General features: G+C 39.5%; 2 non-coding genes across 2 annotated transcripts; both read right to left on the bottom strand.

Annotated features, from left to right (window-relative positions):
• Window positions 1-832: 832 nt before the first annotated feature.
• On the bottom strand, window positions 833-939 carry LOC127116322 (small nucleolar RNA R71). The gene has a single exon (XR_007801274.1). It is a non-coding gene; the product is annotated as a small nucleolar RNA R71 (small nucleolar RNA).
• Window positions 940-7,341: 6,402 nt separating this feature from the next.
• On the bottom strand, window positions 7,342-7,448 carry LOC127117194 (small nucleolar RNA R71). Its single transcript, XR_007801952.1, has one exon. It is a non-coding gene; the product is annotated as a small nucleolar RNA R71 (small nucleolar RNA).
• Between the last annotated feature and the right edge of the window lie 1,272 nt (window positions 7,449-8,720).

The raw sequence follows: 8,720 nt of genomic DNA, 5'->3' as shown, positions 1-8,720 counted from the left end.
AGAGCAGAAAATATTGCCTCATAAGTAGTTTTATTTAGACAATCGAAACATCACTTAACTGACGTGAAATACATTCAACATGTCTTTACCTGCATTTATTATTTACCGTTATTTTTCAAATCCAATATCTCTTTTATACCGCCTTAGATAAACACTGTAACGATAGTAATCGATAGATTGACGATTGGTCTCTGTGAGATCGATATTCTTTTATATTACTTTGACGTAATTCGTGCACTTGCGAATCAAGAACACGATCAAGTTTTTGGCGCCGTTGCCGGGGACCAACTTCGTCAAATTTCGTACCCTATTGTTACACCGTCTAGACTAAGGCATTATTAGCCGGTAAATGCGAAGAACCCATAGTACCAGAAATTTAGTAGATCCTTTAGTGGAACCCGAACGTTATACTCGTACACGCCACTTACTCATCCGAATTAAGAAAGCTATGACCGAGAATCGCGATAGGAGACCTCTTAAGGAATTCGCCTAACCCTTTGACGAGGAACCTAGTTCGAGTATAGTAAACCCCCTTATTCCTACTAACAATTTCGAACTAAAACCGTCTTTGTTGCAGTTAGTGCAACAAAACCAATACGCGGGTCTCGCTACTGAGAACCCGAATCAACATTTATAAGTTTTTATCCAACTAGTCGACTCATTTAAATCTAACGGCGCTTCACCCGATGCGATCCATTTAAGATTATTTCCTTTCTCTCTCAGGGACAGAGAACGTTCATGGTTAGATTCACTTCCAGCTAATTCAATAACTACCTGTGAAGACCTTAGGAGAGTATTCCTTGCTAGATATTTCTCTCCTAGTAAGACTGTTGTTCTTCGAAACCAAATAACTAGATTTACTCAAAACCAAGGAGAATCGCTTTTCGAAGCTTGGGAGAGATATAAAGAGCTATTAAGAGTCTGCCCATACCATGGCCTAGAACAATGGCTGATCGTTCATACCTTCTACAATGGACTCCATTATAACACCAAGATGAGCATCAACGCTGCCGCAGGTGGCGCACTGATGAACAAACCTTATCCTGAAGCTTGTGACCTAATTGAGGATATGGCCCAAAACCATTACCAATGGGGAACTGAACGAGCATCAATAGAGAAAATGGAGACCCAAGGTGGAATACATGAGATAAGCTCTCTAGACAAGATGCAGGAGAAAATGGACGCTTTATCCCTTAGGATCGAACATATGTCTACAAACACTAACACCACATCAGTAGTCCACACAGAGTGCGAGCTCTGTGGATCTAAAGGACACGAATCAGCGAAGTGTAACCTTTTGAACGACCTGAACACCGACCAAGTGAATTACGCCCAAGGTAACCCATTTTCAAACACTTACAACCCTGGATGGAAGAATCATCCAAATTTCTCATATAAAACTAGAACCCTGTCCAAAATCATGCACCTCAGAGACCGCAAGGTTACCAAGCCCAAAAACCAAACCAACCTATGCAAGTTGTTCCCCAGAAGTCTAACCTAGAGAAGATCATGGAGAGCTTTATATCGGGCCAGACTCAACAAAATAAAGAATTCCTACACCAGAACATTCACATAAACGAACTTATAACGCAATTAGGAACCAAGGTTGATCAGTTAATCACTCACAACAAGATGCTTGAAACTCAGATCTCATAGGTAGCACAAAACCAAGCCCCACAAACTACACCTGAAGGACAATTCCCTGGACAACCTCAACCAAACCCTCGAGGGTAAGCTAGCGTTATCTCGTTATGAGCGAGCCCAAAACTTCTAAAGGAAATATACCTACCAACCAAGAAGAGGAACCGGAGGAACTTGAGAAACAAACCAACCAAGAAGGTGAAGCCAAGGATAAAACTTACAAACCACCACCCCCGTACAAACCACCAATCTCATATCCGCAAAGACTTAAACAAACCAAAATCAACAACCAATATCAAAAATTTATAAAAGTAATAGAAAAGCTTCATGTAGAGATTCCTTTCACCGAAGCTATTACCCAAATTCCGTCTTACGCCAAATTTCTCAAAGCCCTTGGAATGCAATTTTATTTCCGAGGATAAACTTGCTAAGAAGGAGAAAGACCCTGGTAGTTTTTCTATACCTTGCATTTTAGGGAGTCATGTGATCGACAAAGCTTTCCTAGACTTAGGCGCTAGTATAAGTTTAATGCCCTTAGCTGTATGTAAAAGGTTAAACCTAGGAGAATTGCAACCAACTAAGATGTCCCTTCAATTAGCCGATAGGTCTGTTAAGTATCCTGTAGGCATTTTAGAAGACATCCCAGTTAGGATCGGTCAACTTTATATCCCAACAGACTTTATGGTCATGGATATCAAAGAAGACGAAGATATCCATATCCTTTTAGGTAGACCATTCTTATCAACAGCCGGAGCTATAATAGATGTCAAAAGAGGGAAATTAACCTTCGAAGTAGGGGACGAAAAAATCGAGTTCATTCTTTCAAAATTCCTGATGGCACCAATTCTAGGAGACACATGTTATGCGATCGATATCATAGATGAGTGCATAAGAGAATTTGATCAAGGAGAACCTAAGATCGAACCATTTTCAAACCCGAATGAAAAGGATGACGAGATAGAGGAAACGGAACCTCGCGAATGTTTGGATCTTACTCCAGACCTTTCACCAAATTCTCAAAAAAAAAAACAGCCCAAGAACTCAAGGAACTACCCAAGAACCTAAGATATGAGTTTTTGGATAAAGAAATGAACCGCCCAGTAATAGTTAGTTCCACCTTAAACCAAGATGAGACGAATCGACTCTTGAATGTTTTAAGAAGATACCCCTCTTCTTTAGGGTGCAACATCTCTGATTTAAAAGGTATAAGCCCATCCGTGTGTATGCACAGGATCTTGCTAGAGGAGGATTCAAAACCTTCCAGAGAACATCAGAGAAGGATCAACCCTGTAATGAGCGAGGTGGTAAAGAAGGAAGTCCTTAAACTACTGGAAGTTGGTATAATCTATCAGATCTCTGATAGTAAATGGGTAAGTCCTGTACATGTGGTACCCAAGAAGGGAGACATCACAGTCGTGCAGAACGAAAAGGGAGAGCATGCCGCTAAACGCATAGAAGGCGGATGGCGTATGTGCATAGATTATAGGAAGCTCAATAAGGCAACTAGGAAAGACCATTTCCCCCTTCCATTCATAGATTAAATGCTGGAGCGTCTTGCCAGACACTCTTACTTTTTTTATCTTGATGGATATTCTGGATTTTTCCAAATACCCATTCACCCCGAGGATCAAGAGAAAACAACCTTTACCTGTCCTTACAGAACGTTTGCTTATAGACGAATGCCGTTTGGACTCTGTAATGCGCCAGCTACTTTCCAACATTGTATGATGTCAATCTTCGTAGATTATCTCAACGGAATTATGGAAGTGTTCATGGACGACTTCGGTGTGTGGATTAGACTTTGAAGACTGCCTTATTAACCTTGAAAAAATCCTAGAGAGATGGGTAGAAGTTAACCTTGTGTTAAACTGGGAGAAGTGCCACTTTATGGTTAAAGAAGGCATAGTGTTAGGACATATAATATCTGAAAGAGGCATTGAGATCGATAAAGCAAAAATAGAAGTTATAGAAAACCTTAACCCTCCTAAGACAGTTAGAGAAGTCCGTAGTTTCCTTGGACACGCCGGTTTCTACCGACGCTTCATAAAAGACTTCTCTAAAATAACAAAGCCCCTGACCGGCCTTCTGATGAAAGACATTGAATTCATTTTCGATGAAAAATGCATCAAAGCCTTTAATCAGTTAAAACAAGCATTAATTCCAGCACCCATTCTACAAACCCCGAATTGGACTAAACCCTTCGAAATAATGTGTGATGCTAGCGATTTCGCTATAGGAGCTGTTTTAGGGCAAAGAAAAGATAAGAAACTACACCTAATATATTACACTAGTAGAACCCTAGATGCCGCTCAATTAAATTATACAACAACAGAGAAAGAACTCCTAGGTGTAGTTTTCGCAATCGACAAATTTAGGTCTTATCTTGTAGGATCTAAGATTATAGTCTATACAGACCATGCAGCTATCCGTTACCTTCTGAGAAAAATGGATGCAAAACCTAGATTACTCAGGTGAATCCTTTTGCTACAAGAACTCAACTTAGATATTAGAGACAAAAAAGGAACAAAAAGCATAGTTGTTGACCATCTTTCCAGATTAGAGCATTTAAAGCCAGATCATTTACCTATAAATGATGACTTCACCTATGACAGACTGATAGCTAAGATAGATACCACTCCCCTTGAACCTGATAGAGACAACCTTGGGACAATTTTAGAAATTAGCAGAGTACCATGGTACGCTGATTTTGTGAACTATCTAGCCGCTGATATCATACCACCTGACCTCAACTATCAACAGAAGAAGAAGTTCTTTAAAGATATAAGACACTTCTATTGGGACGAACCACTCCTTTTCAAAAGAGGAACTGATAACATATTTCGACGTTGCGGCCCGGAAGAAGAAGTCAGAAACATCATAGAGCATTGTCATTCTTCACCCTATGGTGGACATTCAAGAACATCCAAGACATACGCTAAGATCCTTCAAGCTGGTCTTTATTGGCCGAAATTATGGCGTGATGTCCATGTTTATATTGTCCGATGTGACCGGTGTCAGCGCGCTGGGAACATCTCAAGACGTGAAGAAATTCCTTTGAAGAACATCCAAGAAGTAGAACTATTTGACGTTTGGGGTATTGATTTCATGGGACCTTTTCCATCTTCATTGGGAAACAAGTACATTTTGGTAGCAGTTGACTATGTGTCCAAAAGGATAGAAGCTATAGCCACATCCACCAACGACACAAGAGTAGTCATCAAGATGTTCAAGAATAATATCTTTCCCAGATTTGGAGTGCCACGACTTGTCATAAGTGATGGTGGATCACATTTTATATCCAGGATATTTAATAAACTCTTAAGGAAATATGGAGTAAAACACATAGTAGCAACACCATATCACCCCCAGACTAATGGTCAAGTGGAAGTATCTAACAGAGAGATTAAGCAGATATTGGAGAAAACTGATAACATTGAAATTTACCGTATTTTCGACTCCGATTTCACATGCATTCTAGTTGTTTTATTGTTATTTTGTTGTGTTATTGCTATGTTTTCCTTTGTTTTCAGGTTTTTACTTTAATCGGAGCCCCGATCGAGAAAAGGAGTGAAAAAGAGCTAAAAAACCTAAAATTCAGCATTTTGTACTTGTGGCCTACCCCATGGCTGGCGCCATAGACCCTGCCATGAAGTGTCCAAGTTCAACTTACCTTAACTCCCACGTTTCCCACTACTTCCACTAAGGCGCCTCAGATTGGCCTGTGGCGGGCGCTATGGCCTTGTGGCGGGCGCCACAAGAGGAAAAGTTTTCCCTCCCATTTTCAAGTTGAAGGGCATCCTTGTCATTTCCATCTTTTTACTTGCTTATAAATAGAAACTTGAAATCACTTTTACAATCATCCAAACTTAGAACAGAGGCAAACTCAGAGCAACTTTGTTTCACTTAGGCATATATTCAGTATTTTAAAGTGGTAATCGCTTCGCATTGGAGTGTTACCACAATTGTGTAATCAAGTCTGTGATAGAGTCTGTAATCGAGTTTGGAGCACTTTGGAAGGAAGTTAATCCTGCTGCCATTTTCATTTCCGCTTTGCAAATTTATTTAACCCTCCGATTGGAGCAGGTTTTTATTACTTGTCTTTATCTTATTTATTTCCTCGCACTCGCTTTAAATTATTTATTTTCTCACACTCGCTTTAAATTATTTATTTCCTCGCACTCGCTTTAAATTATTTATTTCCTCGCACTCACTTTAAATTATTTATTTCCTCGCACTCGCTTTAAATTATTTATTTCCTCGCACTCGCTTTACTTTATTTATTTCTCGCACTCGCACTACTTTTATTTACTTTCCACACTCGCACTACTTTTATTTAAATTAATGCACTTTTACTTTACCATGTCTAACTAAATTTATAAGGTTAGAATGTAAGGATCATAATTGAACCGATAATCCGTACAATTGTTCGTAGAAACACTTAAGGGCTATTTTAACTTTCAACTTAAGTTTTCCCGCACTTCAATTCCGTTGGGTAAGATCGAAAGCCGTCCAACGTCTATTTAAACTTAATTGTTTTTAACTATTTCAAAAACAGCGAAAGAGCTTTGTTTAGTTCATTAAGAGTTTTTAACTTAAGAAAAAAAGAGATTTTAAAACTATTTTCAGACGCGTTTATAAGTTTAGAGTCTGGTTCGTGAGAACCTCTTTTGGTTAAGAAATCCAGGTTATAATACTTTTCAACTTAGTCAAGATACTATATTTCTTAAAAATAGGTTTACCACTCTAACGCAATGCGCGCCTTTTTATAAGTTACAATAAGAGGGTTTGATTAGGGAGTACAACTCGGTTCTGAATACGCGAAAGCGACAGTTCCTGTTAAATTAGTTATTTTCAAAGTAGAAAACATTGCCCATAAGTAGTTCTGTTAGCAAGTACTTGGATTATTAATTGATTACGTGAATTACATTCGACCCTGTCTTTATTAATTAAACTTTATTCAACACTTTACTTTCCATTGCACACTCTAAAAACACCTATTTTGATTGCCTTTGATAAACACCATAACGACAGATAACGATAGATTGACACTTGGTCTCTGTGGATTCGACAATCTTTTATATTACTCTGACGCGTTCGTATACTTGCGAAACACCGCATCAAGTTTTTGGCACCGTTGTCGGGGACCAATTTCGTCAAATTTCATTTCCCTGTTGTTATATCGTTTAGACTTAGGCTATTTCCCGCCGGTCAATGCGAAGAACTCGCAGCACCGGAAGTTTAAGCTTAGTATATCCTTTGGCGGAACCTGAACGCTACGCTCGCGCACGTTTATTCTTTCATAGAATTAAGAGAGCTATGGCCGAAGATCAAAACCAAAGACCTCTTAAGGATTTCTCTCAACCATCAAAAGAAGAACCTAGTTCTAGTATAGTAAACCCAACCATCCCAACTAATAATTTTGAACTTAAACCATCCCTGTTGCAACTAGTGCAACAGAGACAATTCGCAGGTCTCGCTATCGAGAACCCAAACCAATATTTAAAAATATTTCTTCAATTAGCAGACACTTTTAAAACCAATGGAGCTTCTCCTGAGGCTATACGTTTAAGATTATTTCCTTTTTCTCTCAGAGATAAAGCCCTATCATGGTTAGATTCGCTTCCACCCAATTCCATTATGACTTGGGATAACCTTAGAAAAGTATTTCTTGCTAGATATTTTCCCCCGAGTAAGACCGCCGTTCTTCGAAACCATATAACTAGATTTACCCAAAACCAAGGAGAATCGTTGTTCGAAGCTTGGGAGAGATATAAAGAGTTGTTACGAGCATGCCCACATCATGGTTTAGAAAATTGGTTAATCATTCAAACCTTCTATAATGGACTTCACTATAACACAAAGGTGACCATCGACGCTGCCGCAGGCGGTGCTCTGATGAACAAACCTTATCCTGAAGCTAGTGCCCTCATCGAAGATATGGATCAAAACCATCAATCATGGGGAGTCGAACGAGCGACAGTAGAGAAGAAGGAAGCCCAAGGAGGAGTGCATGAACTAAGCTCTATAGACATGATGCAAGCTAAAATGGACGCATTAGCCCTCAAAGTCGAACATATGTGCATAAACCCGAATACTATAGTCGCAGTTTCGTCGGATTGTGAAATATGCGGGACCAAAGGACACCAATCTGCAGAATACAATCTATTAAACGAAACCCACTCCGAGCAAGTGAACTACACCCAAGGGAACCCATACTCGAATACCTATAACCCTGGATGGAGGAATCACCCGAACTTCTTCTATAAAAACAATAACTCAATCCAAAATAATGCACCTCCGAGACCTAGTTATCAAGCCCCTAGATCAAATCAACCTATGCAACCTGTGCCACCAAAGCCGAGCCTTGAGAAAATTATGGAAAATTTTATCACCGCTCAAACCCAACAAAACAAGGAGTTCATGAACCAAAACATTCATGTTATGAATTGATTACTCAGTTAGGAACCAAGGTTGACCAAATAGTTACTCATACCAAGATGCTTGAAACCCAGATCTCTCAGGTAGCTTTAAACCAAGCCCCTCAGACTACACCCGGAGGATAATTCCCTGGACAACCTCAACAAAATCCGAGAGGACAAGCCAATGCCATTACCCTACGAAGTGGGAACGCTTATGATGAGCCACCAAACCCTAGATCGAGTGAACCCGAAACTTCTAAGGAATGTACCAAACCCACGGACGAAGTAAAGGAACCAGAGGAATCTGAAAACCAGGAAGGTCGAGAAAAAGGAGAAGAACCTAAAGACAAAACTTACGTACCACCCCCGCCGTATAAACCACCTATACCATATCCGCAAAGACTCAAACAAACCTAGATTAATAAACAGTATCAAAAATTTATTAAAGTTATAGAAAAACTTCATGTAGAAATCCCTTTCACAGAAGCCATCACCCAAATACTTTCTTATGCAAAGTTTCTCAAAGACATCCTTACCAACAAACGTAGACTTGACGATCCAAAGCCTTTGAAATGTAATGCTATTTCCGAGGACAAATTAGCGAAGAAAGATAAAGATCCTGGAAATTTCTCCATTCCTTGCCTTTTGGGTAATCATGTC

The sequence above is a fragment of the Lathyrus oleraceus genome, chromosome 1, assembly GCF_024323335.1.
Source record: "Lathyrus oleraceus cultivar Zhongwan6 chromosome 1, CAAS_Psat_ZW6_1.0, whole genome shotgun sequence".
Classification (NCBI taxonomy): domain Eukaryota; kingdom Viridiplantae; phylum Streptophyta; class Magnoliopsida; order Fabales; family Fabaceae; genus Lathyrus; species Lathyrus oleraceus.
This window is presented reverse-complemented; position numbering and strand designations above follow the sequence as displayed.